Source organism: Mauremys mutica, chromosome 6, assembly GCF_020497125.1.
Source record: "Mauremys mutica isolate MM-2020 ecotype Southern chromosome 6, ASM2049712v1, whole genome shotgun sequence".
NCBI classification, from domain to species: domain Eukaryota; kingdom Metazoa; phylum Chordata; order Testudines; family Geoemydidae; genus Mauremys; species Mauremys mutica.
This window is the reverse complement of record NC_059077.1, coordinates 6,235,414-6,251,073: the sequence shown is the minus strand read 5'-3', so window position 1 is coordinate 6,251,073 and position 15,660 is coordinate 6,235,414. Positions and strand designations below refer to the sequence as shown.

The 15,660-nt window shown below is 46.2% G+C and overlaps 1 protein-coding gene and 1 long non-coding RNA gene across 12 annotated transcripts in view; one reads left to right on the top strand and one right to left on the bottom strand.

The window, feature by feature from the left end:
* Positions 1-15,660, top strand: part of CELF4 (CUGBP Elav-like family member 4) — an 860,161-nt gene that overhangs the window by 395,426 nt on the left and 449,075 nt on the right. The gene's annotated exons all lie outside the window — the stretch shown is intronic.
* LOC123372768 overlaps positions 1-15,660 on the bottom strand; it is a 58,897-nt gene that overhangs the window by 3,283 nt on the left and 39,954 nt on the right. The window contains exon 4 of one of the 2 annotated variants that reach the window (XR_006580442.1): positions 8,713-8,853. The exons of the other annotated variant lie outside the window; for it this stretch is intronic. This is a non-coding gene — a long non-coding RNA (uncharacterized LOC123372768). The remainder of the gene's footprint in view (positions 1-8,712; positions 8,854-15,660) is intronic. 2 annotated transcript variants of the gene reach the window in all.

The following is a 15,660-nucleotide window of genomic DNA, read 5'->3' as shown; positions in this document are numbered from 1 at the left end:
AATTATATAGTATGTTTCCTTCCTCACACCTATCTCAGGATTTTCCATCTCTCTAATCTGTCCTCCTCTAGTACTACAGTATTCCACAACAATCGCCTGCAATACTCTGCCTTCCGACCAGCTGGCTAAGTGTCTTTCCATCTCTCTCTCTCTAGTCAAGTCACACACCTCACAATGGTACGGTGTGTGTTCTTTGCTTTTTGGATCGCTCAAGGGAAGTGTTAGAAGCTTCTTGCCCAACACCCACTAAGGTCTACCAAGCAATCATTTCACTGTGACTGTGCCACCCTACCTTTGCTGATTTGCTCTGTCTGTCGCTCATCGTTACATTATTATTACTTCTTATTATTTGGGGATGGTACTGTAGGTACGGTACTGTATTTGGGGATGGTACTGTAGGTGCGGTACTGTATTTAGGGATGGTACTGTAGGTGTGTGGTACTGTATTTAGGGATGGTACTGTAGGTGCGGTACTGTATTTGGGGATGGTACTGTAGGTACGGTACTGTATTTGGGGATGGTACTGTTGTTTTTCCTAGTACCTAGGAGCCCCTTGGACCTAGGCCCCATTGCGATGGGTACGGTAGAAACACAAAACAAAAAGATGGACCCTGCCTCAAGGAGCTTGCAATCAAAATGTAAGACAAGAGACAACAGGCGCTGGAATAATGTATATAGTGGGGGCGCTCAGAGCCATTAAACCAAACTGTAAACCCTGTCTATGATGGAAACCACTTCAAGCCAGGGGGTGTGGCAGCACCCCCGGCCCCCTAATTCCAGAACCTATGACAACATATCGAGATACACAGAGGGGTACAAGGAATCAGTGACACAACAGTCAGTGGTCTCAGCGGCCTAATCATAGTCACGTTTATTGCAATGATTTTAAGTGTTCTTGGAGAAGGGCAGCTTTTTACTTGAAGGTGTGTACAGCTCCTAGCACAGTGGGGTGCTGATCCTTTATTGGGCCCTGTAAGTGCTACCACAATACAAAGAATACATAATAATATTAAAATGATACAGCACTAGAAACTATCTGATAGGGAGCAATCTTGGGGGCATGGATGAAGTGACTTAATATGTCTTTTCCATTTCAAAAACCTGTGATTCTCTAATTCCATTATACTAAACTAATAATAATAATAAATTAATAAAGATGGCTTCTTCCACACACACCTTGCAATGACCAACGCAAAATAAATAGCACATTAGCAGTTTTTCATGTCTTTGTTCAGTAGCAACCCACAAGGAGCGGCTCAGATGATTAGAAAGAGAAAAGATGTGTACGTTTAAGAGAGAGATGGTGATCCGCAGCCTTTATTTCAAAGCAATCGGATTCTAAAGTGCACTTGGTCTGTGTTTTGTCTCATTTGCAGGAAGCCGAGGAATCAGTCTTGATTCATTCCCTGCACTAGTTTGTAACAATGTGAGGTGTTAAATGAAGAGGCCTGATTATACTATTTACCAAAATGCACCAGCATATGTCACATTTCAGTAGTGGCCCAGTGATGTTGGTGAGTGCAGCCGGCTCTTCAGAGCTTCAGGGAAAGTCAAGTAGGGGGTTGATTTTTCCTTATTTTTTTCCCCTTTAGGCCATTAGTTGCCATAACAACCGAATGCATTTTGTTGTTGTTTTTCCTCACTGTCGCAGTGTCCCATGATTTTGCAAATAGAGTGCTTAAAAAAACCGTAGCCTGCCCCACAATCACTGCAACATGTGCACAAGCATACACACCACAGACGCTTGGAAAAAACACACACTCACGTTGACACACACATGCCCCCCACCATGTCACAGACACAGGCACACGGCTTACCACACAAAAGATTGAAACACAGACGCACCCCACCCCATCACAGGCCCAGATACCACCCCACCACAGACACACACAGAGTACACACATCTGCCCTGACACACACGGCCAACCACAACACAGGAACACTTACATATTTGTGAGTCACCACACGAGAGACAAAATAATACATTGTACACATTCCTAAACCACAGTACACCACACACAGCTTTCCACTGACAGTTTGTTTACTAGATCCCTTCCCCACCCTCACACAGACACACTTACACACAGTACTTGTTGCACACACCTGTATTATACACATGAACTATACACACTTGCCGTTTACACTAACACACCACACACACACCTTACCACATGCAGGGCTTAACTATCCCATGCATGTGTATACATTACACAGCTGATCCACTCATCAGGTGGCAGCTGCACAACACCCCCCACACACACACACAATAAGCTTATACGCAACACACACAAAGAAGGAAAGAAGAGGGATGGATTTAAAGAAAACAAAGCTCAAGATGAAACAGTGTGTTCCCTCTTCAGTGTCCTGATGGGCTCTGAAATCTTGGAAATGTTAAATAACAGTTAACAGGTGAGACCATCAACAGAAGGGATAGTGGATGTGCTGAAATCTGCTCCAAAGCACCTGTCCCCTTTGCTAGGGAGCACAAATCAGCTTCTAGGGTTCTCTCCTTTATTCTTGGGGGGTGAAAAAAAAATTACAGCACAGGCTCTGAGTTTAATTGCTCTATAATGCCATCTTGTGGCTTCTAGACTCATGCATCTAATCTTTCCCTCTTTGTCACATTACTCTCCAAATGAGGCAATTATCATGCAATCTGCACAGGAAAGAAATCAGATAAGGAGCAGAGCGAGGGGGATATCGGAGGAGGGGTGGAGTTTCTCCTTAGCTGCCCTTGCTAAGCTCTGGATAGGTGCTGGCAATGACATGCATCTACTGGGATTCACCAGCCAGAAAGCAGAGCTTACCACAGCTGGGCAGGAAACAGCTTTCCCATCCCCTGAACAGTTTTGAAAATTTGAAAAAAGAAATTCCCATCCCAAATTGGGATGAAAAGTCCAAATCTTGAGAATTTTCACAAACTGAAAATCTCCCCCCCTCCCAAAAAAAAACTGGGTTCATTATTGAAAAGTTTTGTTTTGTTTCAGAATGAAGTATTTCTATTTTGGTTTTTGTTCACTTATAATTAGCTTAAATTTCAAAAGTCATTCTGAACCAGTAAACTGTATTTTTTTCACTTTCAAAATATCAAAAACCCTACCTGTTTTGACAATTTCGAACCCTTTTTTCTTTCCCTACACTTTTTTGAGTCCAAAAACGTGTCAAAATCAGCCTTTTTCCATGATGTTTCAGTTTTGATGGCTTGGCATCTTCTGATGAAGAAAAAGTTTTGTTGGAAAAATTCCTGACCAGTTCTAGTACCAGCCTCATCAGACCCTCCAAAAGAAATTGTGGGGTCATCAGGAATCCAACCCCAGACACATGAGTTTGTGGTTGTATTTTATGAAAGATCGGGCCTTGGAATATTATCTGCTTTCTGGCAGTGGATTAGCTCTCATGTCAGATGAAAAAGCAGAGCAATTGTTTTCTACGGGCTTGTCTATGAGAGAGTGATTGCATGGCACGCCACGGTGTTAATCTACAGCACACCAGCTTCCAGTGTAGAAACATCCTATGTGGACACTGCTACAGCGCAGCGAAAGTGCCGCTTCGCATACTACTACTTCTTGAAAATGCACTATGCTAAGCTGAGCTGGAGCAGTGTCCACATGGAATGTCAGTGCACGCCAAGCTGGTGCACTCTAGATTCACACCCTGGCTGTGTAGACATGGCCTCAGGAATTGAAGAGGTAGCAACCTGATTCTGGTTTCACTCGCACTGCTATAAATCAGGAGCAGCTCAGTTGAAGCCAGTGTGATGTCACCTGTGTAACCCAGGTGGCAGTGAGAGGTGAACCAGGCTCAGAATCTCCTGGCCCTTTGTTGTAGGTAGAGCCGTGCGAATAATGGATTGTGGTTGTTTGTATTTCACATAGGTTCAAGCCCTGGATCCACACCTGCCCCTCTCCTTTCTGCAGAGGGTCAGCTCCAAAACTAGAAGCCCCCCCCCCTACCCATTTCCCATTTGGAAGTGACTGAGATCTCACAAGAAAAGCTTTTCTCATGAGATGTCAGCTGAGTCTCATGAGCACAGCTGACCTGCTGAGATGTCTCCTATCTGAGCTGGTGGGACTCTTGAAAGACACCGTTCAGGGCCAAAACCTTGTGAGAACAGTTTGGGAAGAATCCTCAGTCCTCATTCATCCTCAGCGCTGAACCCCAGCTAACCTAAGTCTATATCTCTAATTAATAATAATACATTAAATCATTAAATAAAAATGATGCAACTAGGAAGTATAAATAAACAAACAGGGCCCAGTCATGCAGTCCTTACTCAGGCAGGACTCCCATCCAAATCACTGGGGTACATTCTGCTCTCCATTACACCAGCAGATGCTCAAAGATACTCTAATAACTTCAGTGGAGTGGCTCTGGGTTTAACCACTGGAGCTGTGAGCAGAGTCTATCCTTCAGGAAGGGCTGCAGGAATGGGCCCAGATGTGATCAGCCAGAAGCATAGGACCGACCCAAAGCCAGTTGAAGTCCATTGACCTCAGCTGGCTCTGGACCATGTCTTTGTTCCACATATCAGCAAACGCTGTTGAATGAAAGAAATGCAACTGATTGCACTGGGAAGCACACAGGGAGGTTCCAGGTGTCGCCCCGACCCTGATGCAAGTGGATGCAATGTAGCCCCGGTCCACGCTTAAAGAAACACTTCTTTTTGTTGTTGTTCAACAGAAAGCAATGAAATATTTTGGAGGCATCAAATGTGTCTCGAATGAGGAACATAGCTCATTTGTCCACTTTGCATCGTAATCAAACATACCCAGCCACTGACCATTTTTTTAGAGCAGTTTTGTTTTCTCCATGGGTAGAAACCTGGCATGAGCAGCAAATTACCTGTGAATTACCTGCACAGTGGCCAAGAAGCCTATTTACCACCTGTACCTAAATTCGTTGCAGGGAATTTGGCACCTCTCCAGTGAGAACAAACATCAAGGACAAAATCATTTATAGGGGATTGCTAGTCATAGCTGTCCTGCTCTCTTGTTTGCAGCTGGGAGATTATATGGCAGGGGAACCAAACACAGGCTGCGAACCAGTAGGGCGTGTTAGCAGCAGCGGCAACGGAAGAAAGTTTTTAGTGCGTCTTGTGTCGATCTTGGTGTGGCATTTATTGGGAGCCTGTTCAGTCCCTTGAATGAAATGCAGAAGAACCCAAAACACTCTTAAAAAGAAGAAAAAGAACCTTGACGCTAGGCACAAAGGCAGAGGGGTAGGACAAAAAATGATGCCGGTAAGGGACGGCTCGACTAGACAGGACCAGTCAGAGACCTAGACCTCTTCGTGTCAGTAAGGAAATGCTGGGATGGGCAGAGCTCTGCCCTTTACTGCCCCGCTGTCATTAGCCAGCCACACGGCCATGCACTCAAACACACTCAGAATGCGGGCGGGCCTAGACACGTGCACGCCCCCGAGGGATTCAAAACCCAGCATCGCCATCCAGTTCAGATCCTGGTTGACAACCCAAACCTTTGTTTTACCATGGGCCGAATCCAACCCCTCTGAATTGAGATCGAGTGCAATGAATTGGCGGGTGGGTGTGCCTATGGGCACTTGATGCCTCCGGCTGGATGGTTTCAGAATGGCTACATTGTGTCATAGCCCCTCTATTGACTATGGAGATCCTCCTGCTCCTAAAACGTTAGGGACTTGTGCTTCTAAAGCAGAGGTGTCTGAGCTGTATCCCTGCTGCCCCTGGGATGTTTCATGTGTATGAAAGAGCAGCAGCCACAAAGTCCGGCATGGCCACAGATTTCTTATGATACAATATTTCTTAATTTTTTGTACTGTGTCTTTCCCCATCTAGTCTATTTTATACTACAGTAGGATGCCCTCCAAAGTCACTTAATGACACAGCTCTGCTTCACATAAAATCCTCTAGGAAACCCTGTATCCCAAAGTACAGCCCACAGATAAAATTGATGCTAGTGTGGAATCCAAAAGAAATAAGAGTGGGGGAAGGGGGGAAAGGGAGGTTTCCCAAGGGGGGCTGAAATGAGCTGGAGACCATCGTTCTCCCTTTGCCTTGCCTTTCTGTGGTCATTTGCCCCCGTGCAAAGCAGGTCTAAACGGCAGGCTTTGTAGGCGCTTACATCCACTCTGCCCATGGGGGAGTAACCTAATGCGATGGAAACACTGATCGGGAGAGCTGAGAAGCTGGAGGGGTCGAAGTCTGCAGCCACAGAGCTGGCACTAGCTGCAAAGGAGGGGAAAAAATTGGAGATATACTAATCTCCTAGAACTGGAAGGGACCTCAAAAGGTCATTGAGTCCAGCCCCCTGCCTTCACTAGCAGGACTAAGTACTGATTTTTGCCCCAGATCCCTAAGTGGCCCCCTCAAGGATTGAACTCACAACTCTGGGTTTAGCAGCCAATGCTCAAACCACTGAGCTATCCCTCCCCCAAGAGGATGTGGAAGGATGGAGAGGAAGGTGATGCTGAGGGAGTGGGGAGGAAAATGGAGAAGGTAGGGACAAGATGCAGACGATGGTCCAGGGAGGGTTTGCAAACAAGCCAGGGGTTTTTTCACTGGATCCAGCAAAGAACAGGGAGCACAGCAGCTACCGCTAGGGGAAGGCAGGGTTACAAGAAGCAGGTGTGGGAATAGGAGAAGGCGGTTGAGATGAAGAGGAGAAGCAGGAAGGGTTGGTAATTGTCAGGAGCGGTCTAAGGAGACAGTGAGCTGGTTACAGGCAGCAGAGGAGAGGTGGGATTGACTGAGCTGTGTTCAAAAGGGGGCAATCAATGCAAGAGAAAGACGTGCATCTGTCCAAGTCTCACCATCTGCCGTCATCTCGCCTGCCACAGTGGCATGGGGAGAATGAGTTAAACAGGCCGAATATGGAGAAAGGAGGAGAATATATCGATTCAGTCCCCTGGAGTGGCTGTCCTGTGGCCTCTCCTCCTCCTTCCCACCCTGTCCCGGGTCCAGAATTCACTGAGTATGGCACAGGAATGCTCTCACTCCATCGCCCAAGATGACATGCTAGGGGGTTAAGTATCAGGGGTAGCCGTGTTAGTCTGTATCCACAAAAACAAGGAGTCTGGTGGCACCTTAAAGACTAACAGATTTATTTGGGCATAAGCTTTCTTCAGATGCATGGAGTGAAAGTTACAGATGCAGGCATTATACAGTGACACATGAAGAGAAGGGAGTACCTCACTTGTGAGTACCTGACTTGTGTACTCTCTTCATGTGTCATTATATAACGTCTGTATCTGTAACTTTCACTCCACGCATCTGAAGAAGTGAGGGATTTTACCCACGAAAGCTTATGCCCAAATAAATATTAGTCTTTAAGGTGCCACCGGGCTCCTTGTTGTTTTTATGCTGGGGGTTGTGCTGCTGAGGAGAGGGGAATCCATGACTCAGACACATGCAGCTGTAGAGCTGCATGTGTTCATGCGTGTCTGGTACATGTGCTTGTCCTCAGATAGCTCCAAGCCTCCTTAGAGACACACGCTGCTGGCTGGATCCAGCAAACAAATACTCTGCTGTGCTCTGCTACCCTGCCCTCTCTCTTCATTCTTTCACTTGCTGCCTTTCTCGGATTTTGGTCTCTTCTTTTGCTTTCTCTTTCCTCTCTCTTCCCTTAGTCCATCCATTCTTCTTGTCTTTTTTCTTTTGTTCTGCTTTGTGTCCTCCCCCCGCTGAGTTTGTTTGTTCATTTTTCTTTTCTTTCATTCATTCGTTCTTCCCTCTTCTCCTGTATTTGTTTAGAGCAAATTTTCAAATCTATAAACCCATTACAGCAAAGAGCCGGTGCTCCGAGCCTGCAGATGTGGCCGGTCCCAGAGTCCAATAACAGGACTTATTTGGAAATAAACATTATCAGTAATGTGGAAATGGGTTGGCTTGAGGGTAAAATTTATCATCATTACCCTAATATCATCTCAAGCCTCAGCTGGAGCAGCAGCTAAAGAAGACACCAAGGCTTAATTCAGTCAGTGCGGGGAAAGAGACAGAGGATGGGAAGTATGATTTATGACAGAAATCAATGCAATCATAATACTTTATGCTTGTAAAATTGGGCTGTTCCAACAGCGTTCGTGGATCGCGTAGGTGACTTTCCGCCAAAAAATTGTGGCAAGATATGTGGGGGGGGCCCTGCAGTGAGATTGGGCCCCAATTTGGGAGGTGGATGGGGGCACATTTTGGTTGCTGTGGCCTGTCTACCCTCAGGTCCCTGCAGGGTGACATCATGCATGTCTTGAAGTCTGAGTCTACAGGACAATTTGGGAATGTTCTCCCACCCGCTGCTGAACGATGGTGGAACAGTAAGAGAGGGAAGGAAGAGAGAGGATAGGAAAGCCAAAATTGGTTGCAGTGAGAAGAGCAAGTTCCTGCAGGGAGCAGTATTCCCAGTGGAAAGGTGAAAGAAACAATGGAAGTGGTTCTCTTCTAATTGACTCAGGTTTAAATCTGGAGTATCACACTGAAGTCAGTGGAGTTATACCAGTTAAGATTCAAATTTGCCCATCATTCTAATTTAGTGATGGGCAAACATCAGAAGGCTGGGAGGTTTGGGTTCTGGTCCCTGAAAGCTGAGATGTTCTTCTAATGTAACAGGATCTCTGGTCCTGCAAAATCGGGCTGCTTGCACTAGCAAAAGTGCGAAGCCCATGCATGCATGATGCAAGACTCCATGCACAGATTGATCATTTGAGCTTTCATGCAAGAAGCATGACTTTTGACGTTTCTCTTACATTTTTCATGCATGATCCTTGACGCACACAGATGTGTATCTTGCACTTCTGCTGGTATGGATGGGAATGTCACCACAGTTCTTCCTATAGCTGACGAGGGAGGAGATGCTGGCAAATACCCTTCCATATGGTGCAGTCTCTCTTAGGGGAAATGAAGAAGAATATTTAGTTATTATTTGTATCACACCACAGCATGTGAGGTACTTTAAAGACAGAGCTTGTGATTCAATGAAGGGCAGGGAGGGGAATTAGCTCATTCAAACATAGAAATGGCCAAAAAATGATCACAGAGACTTTTTTTTATTAAAAATGTCTTTTCAAGCTGAAAATATTTTCACTGGAAATTTTTTGTTTCCTTTGAAATTGTCTGATTGTCCAATGAAAAAATCAAAATCTGAAAACTGAAAACCAGTGTTGAGTTTTGTCTTTTCATGAAAAAACAAACAAAAACATCATAGGATGATTTGGGGAAGGGGTCTTCTCAAATTTCCAGGGGAAAAGGGCATTTTTCAACCAGCTCCATCTAAACTTCAAAATAATTTTTAACAAAAATTAGTTTGGTCCAGTTGGAGTTTTGGGCAACAGCGTGTGAGGGGAATAATGAGTGAGAAGGTAATTCACACAGAATCAGGTCACTAAACTCAAACCTCTTAATAAAAATCACCTCCGTTTTCTTATAGCCACATGTAGGGTTAGGTTGAAAAGCCACATATTGAGAACTGCTTGATTGTGTCAATTGCCTTTTGCTCTTCCATGGCTGGGGTAAGGCAGGATACCCATATACATTCTTCCTTTCCACTATAAGACAGGACTGTCTTGCTCTCTGGATTCATATACAACGTTCAACCAACACCTTAGGATTTGAGCTCCAAGCCCATGTGGATCAATGTGCTCTAATACATTCATTGAGTCATAGATTTTAAGGCTGGTAGGGACCAGTATGATCATCTCATCTGACCTCCGGCATAAGATGGCCCATACAACCGCACCCAGTAATTTCTGCATCAAATCTATAGGGACCTAAGAAGAAGAGAGCTCCCCAATCAATTATAAAGTAGCTACACAAAGATGTCTCTCACTTTCTCTCCCGCCTCCCTACCAGTCTTCATGGACTGGATTTGAGGTGTGTGTTTTCAGTTGCCCTTGAACAAAAAAGGAGAGAAATATCTTGGGAAAGAGTGATTACGTGGCTGCTGTAGTACAGGGCAGATAGTTCAGAAGCAAGCGGGGTTATTTTCATGTTGTTCTGCCTGAATCTGAATTGATCTGAATGGCTGCGTCAAAAGCCCCAGTCTGCTTTCATGTTGGATGGCTTTTCAGCACTACACGATGCAGCCGAGTGATCAGCCTGGGGACTATAGTGTAAAGAACAATCCAGCGCAGGCAGGATGGACCAGATGGAATTGAGCAAGTCTCCTCTTCTCACTCCATCCGTGAATAACTCCACCTGGATTGCATTGTTTCCACCAATGCTTCCAGCTTAGAACTAGCAGAGCAGAAAATATTTGTGAGATGCTTTTGCCCCCGTCCTCATGTTAGGCCAGGGGGGACCCAAAGGGAGAGGCTCCCCTTGTCTCAGTGGGATCTCAGAACGTTCAGCAACTTGCTGGGTTGGGCCCTCATGATGGGGCTTCCCAAGAAGGGAGGAGCAGTGCTCAAAAATGTACAACGGAGCCTGTGCTAGTCGTGCAAGGGTGGGGCTTATCTCCAAGGTCTTTGTGTTCAGCTAGCAGGAATGCCCCTTGCTGCAATACTCAACTTATAAAGGATCCCTACATTGCGCTAGCTGCAAGGATGGTTAAAGAGGTAAAAGAAAGGGGGAGATGCCACATCATTCCTCTCCACTGTATCCCCCAGGTCCTCACAGGACAGTGATGGATGAGGCTCAGTGATTGTGAAAAACCTGTTTCCCTCTCTGATTCGGCATTTTCACCTGAATTCTGCAGGAGGTGGGTCTTGGTCAGTCATTGGGTCTTTCTCTTTAGGACTCTCTGTGATCTCATGTCAGGGGCTGGGTGGCATTTTCAGTCCTCCAAAGCTTCCTCTCCCCTCGCCCCCCAATACACGCAAGACTCTCCCTCCCCCCAAAAATAAAATCCCAGCCACCACCACAAGAGAATACCTGGAAAATTCAAAGCATTTTGGCCTGACTTAGTAGAGGTCTATGATTAATGTAGACCCTGACGATAGATACGTCGCTTCCCCTCCCCTTCCTTTATTCTAACCGTCTTTATTTACTTTGAGTGCTGTGATGAAGCGGGTATTTTGATATATTCATTGTATTTGGAAAAATTAATAAACAATATCAATGGAATAAAAACAAAGCACCCATTTCCCAGAGAGATTTCCTCTGTGCACTTGGATGTTGCTTAGACTTGCCAGATGCATTCACAAACGGCGCCGTCACCGTAAGGAACTCCAGCACCGTGTCACCGTTCTGTCAGTCAGCTTGCATCTAGAAAAGTTTAACAGTGGCTCCGGGCAGGCTGGGGAGAAAGAGGTCTAATGAACAAATCCAGAATGAAAAGTCTCAGACGCTGGGGATGCACACCACACCCATACATACATGTACCATTTGCCACACCACATGCAACCCCAAACTACCTCACCTAGAAGGCAAACAAGTACATATTCCCCAGACACGTCACCACATTTAAACACCACACAAATGTACAAACCCCACATACAAACACACATGACTACAACCTCAGTCCTCCTGTCATGCACGCTTGTGTGTGAACACACACAAGTTACCAAAAGTTCCTTAGCAGGGGGAAAAAAATCCTATTATATAGCCTGACTGATGCTAACTTTTTAAGTACAGTCCATAGCTGCCACTTGAGAGCTCAGGGAATAGGCCTCTGTGGATCTAATAGTTAATCAGCAATGCATGGACAGGGGATGAAAACCTCTGCTGTTAAGGATCAAATCTCAGCAGTAATTTCTTAATTTAGCAAGAGAAATATTCCAGGCAGCTGAATGGCATTTCATTTACTGTCCTGTAACTTTACATTGACTGAACAGCCATTGTGAGTCTTACTTGCTCTATAGTACCTTTGCCATGAGTTGGTTTGATTCAGGTTCAGAAAGAACCACATGTTTGTAATCCACGTGAGGGATTTGAAACATCAGATTCTCTCTGCCGGTGATCTTGAGAGCTGTCTCTTGTTCAGACAGCTGGTGATTCGTGATATTATTTCTTATGTGTATTACCATAGCATCCAGAAGCTTGTGGTCTAGGCACCGCACAAACAAAGAACAAAAAGACACCGTTCCTTCCCCTTAGAGTTTACCATCTAAGTATAAGATGAGACAACAGATGGATGCAGACAGTCAGATAGTATTGGTCAGTGTGATAGATGGGGGTCTCTGCACACCAGCAGCCCAGTTATTGTCAAGTTGTGGGGGTTTTTGGTAGGCATCATGGCAAAGGAAAGTTTTGAGAAGGGTTTTGAAGATAGATAATGAGGTAGCTTTGCTGATGTTTATGAGGAGCACCTCCCAAGTGGAGGAGCAGCATTCACAAAGTGGCACCAGCAGAAACACTTTCAATATTGCCAGACTGGGAGACTGCATGGCCGGGAAATTGGTACTGGGTTTCTGAGCCTTTCACTTTTAGGTCACCAGTTTTCTTCCAAGAGGACAGACTCTAATTCAACAAAACAATTGGGCATATTGCAGGAATTTACCGTGGAAGGTCTCTGACCTGTGTTGTGCAGACTAGATGATCATAATGGTCCCTTCTGCCTGAAAAGATGTGAATCCAGCCAGGTTGATAAGCCACTGCCATCCAATTGCTCTTTGTTCCTATATGTCAAATTAACCAATGGTTTCAACCTGGTTCCTAGTTATCAAGTGTCCACAGCACAAAACCACCACCACAAGTGGCACCGATTGGTGACTCTTCTTGGCATCTCAGCAAAAAGGTGAAGCCAAAGCAGCCATGAAAGCCAGACTATTGTTCCATAGTTGGAGGTTAATGTTGAGATCTGCCAACAAGGAGAAGTCTGGGGAGACTTGTAGCGTCTGTTGATTAATAGAGGCCTTCAGTCTTCAGTGCTATCAATCCAGCACCTTTCACTAATAAGAAAGTCATTACAACCGTACCCAATAAATCCAGGTTATTAATTGCTGGCTCCTATTCAGCATGTGGCACAAAGATTTTAAAAGTTGTTTTCAAGCAACTGGGGCCTGTCTGATCTACCGCATCTATGCCAACATAGTCCATAGACCAAACATACACAGACAGGAGGATTTGTTCTGCCCTGTGTAGGAACGTTCTGAGCAATGTTAGCTAAACCAGCGGAAACCCTCTCTTGTTGGCGTACATCTGTGATGCCCTCAAGACAAGGTGGCCTCTGATTTGCAATCTCCCAGTGCCACCTTTGTTTTCGCAGGGACCAATTGGGGAGCAGGCCGTGGTTGTGACATGGCCAAAGAGCGTGATGAGGGACAACCTTGTATTTTTTTTTCTTTTTTAAATGCTTGAAGCTTAAGATGTTATCTGCAGGCTACGTTGTGTGCCATTTTTAAAGACAGTGCTCTTAATAAACACCGACAGCAAATCAGGACAAGAACAGACGCAAGTTGTTTCAGGCGACTTCTGTCAAGCGAACAGTAATGCAACAGGATTAGTGGCAATCCTCTCCATATTGCAGGGAGCAAGTCGCCCGCAGATGAAGTGCTCCAGGCATTGCAGAGGGTCCTTCACAGTCCAGAGCAGACGTGCGGAATGCAACATTATCAACAGCTTTCCTGTCTGCCCATCCATCTCCAGCCGAGGGTTTGGTGGCGGTGGTGGCATGCTGTTGATTTTCATTCTGGAGGCATCTAAATGAGCCCAAAGCTGAGTGGTTCCTTCCCCAAGCTGCACCACTCACCTCCTTTATTCTTCCAATGAAACTGGATGCGCCTTTAATGTTGGAAGTGCTAATAGTGCACCGGTGGGCAGGCAACGTTTTGAGCCAGTGAGCCATTAACATCATGAGTCCCATCAAGTGCAATCAAGTCAAGGCGCGACGCAGACTTAAAAGGGCAGGAGATACTGTCCCTGTAGACAACACGTTTATTTATATCGGCGCAACCGCTGAAACTGTCAGCTCCCATCATAGCCCCTCTTCCCCGGCGCTGTTATTCTGACAGGCGTGGCTGCTGCTTGCTGCCCATGGTTCATCTCCCCTCCCTGTTAGAGGGAATGGCTGTACGGCTCTGGTCTGGGACAACTACTCTGGGTAACATCAGCCCTCCTCCCCTGCAGACTTACACTCCAAAATTGGACCAGTTTGGACCGGCCGCGCTGAAATGGCATCCGGGCCTGGCCAGGAGTTCTTTATCCCAGTTTGCCAGAACAAACCGTATGGGCCGCTGGGGGCAACCAGTGTAACTCAGAGCACCCATTTATGGTGTAGGCTGGCTCGGCCCCAGAGCTGGGGATTGCAAAAATGGCTTAAAGGCACCACTGCTCCCCTCCTCCTGAACTGCACTGGATGCTCCTGGGCCACAGCTAAGGATCCAGTGTTCCCAGCCTGACTGGGAAATGCAACATCTTGAGCAAAAGCCTCTCCCTGTGATACTTCCAGTCAATGTTGTCGATTCCAGTGATTGGGGCACTAACCTGAGAGTCAGGAACCCTGGGTTCTATTCCCAGCTCTGCCACTGGCCTGCCAGGTGACCTTGGGCAAGTCACTTCCCCTCTTTTTCTCCTCATCCCTTATCTATTTGGACTGTAGACTCTTTGGGCCCATGTCCCCAGTATGTTGCACTATAGGCACGGCCGGGGGAGGGAAGGGGGTGGCAGCACAGTGCCTAGCATAATGGGTCCTTGATTCCAGCTGAAGTATTTTGATCCTACCGTGATAATCATAATAGCATGGCAGGGGTTTCTCTTCCCTTCAGTCTGCTGTGTGTCTCCAAGAGCCTTGGCATTCCTCACCAGCCAGGCACAGTGCCAGCAGGAGCAGTGCAATCTTGACATACACCCCTCTGCCTGACAGTCCCAGATCCAGGCACATGAGTCCTGACCCCATCCGTTTTTAGCCAGTGCTCCCCAATTCTGACCTACGTCCTCCCCTGCTATTCCAGTCACAACTCCGCCAAAGTGCTTCAGTCCAGACTTGTAGTAGCCCTCGCTCTATTCCTTCCCCGGACCCTCTCCCGGCTCTGCCAGGAGTCTCTTGGAAGAAGTGCATGGTGCTCCTTCTAATGCTTTTCGTCTCTCCAGCTGGTTCTCTCAGCAGAACCCAGCTGATTAAATTCCTCAAAGGACCCGTTTTTTCATACATGCTGCAGTCTCCTCATAAACTTGGGGCAGTCGGTGTGAGGACAGCTTTTTAAAGCTGTATGGCAGGCCGCTGGCCTGATTATGAGTTTCATGAAGCAGTCGGTCACCTCCCAAGGTCGTCATCTCCTCCCACCTCCAGCCTGAACCCACAGCTCAGAAGGAAAGGAAGCCAGTGTGGAGCCATCTCCCAAAGCAAACAAACCTCCAGCAAGAACAAAAGGATCCACATGAAATCTCCAGCTTTTCTCCCTGGCTCGTTCTCATTTCAGGCCCTGCTTTAGCTTTCCCTGAGTTTCTCTTTGCTCTGTCAATGAAAACGCTGCATTAAACAGGAGTCTGAAATAGGCTTTCTCCTCCATGCTGTTTTTATGAAGTGTATAAAATAACTTAATCAGACACATACCGAGAATCACACACGCACACCTGAGATGAAAGTGCCTCATGTTCATAAAGAAAGATATAGTGCTAGTGGCATTTCACACTGAGGTACCCTGGGACCATCACATGTCTTGATGAGACCAAGAGAGCTCAATAGACTTTCCAAACCTAATTAGTACTTAATGATCTGGAGAGACACGGATGTCCATCACCTCTGCTTCAGCCCCTCCGTTCTCCCTCAAATTCTTAATTAACCTTTAAGGATATGATGTGCTGATGAGTTTCCTAGG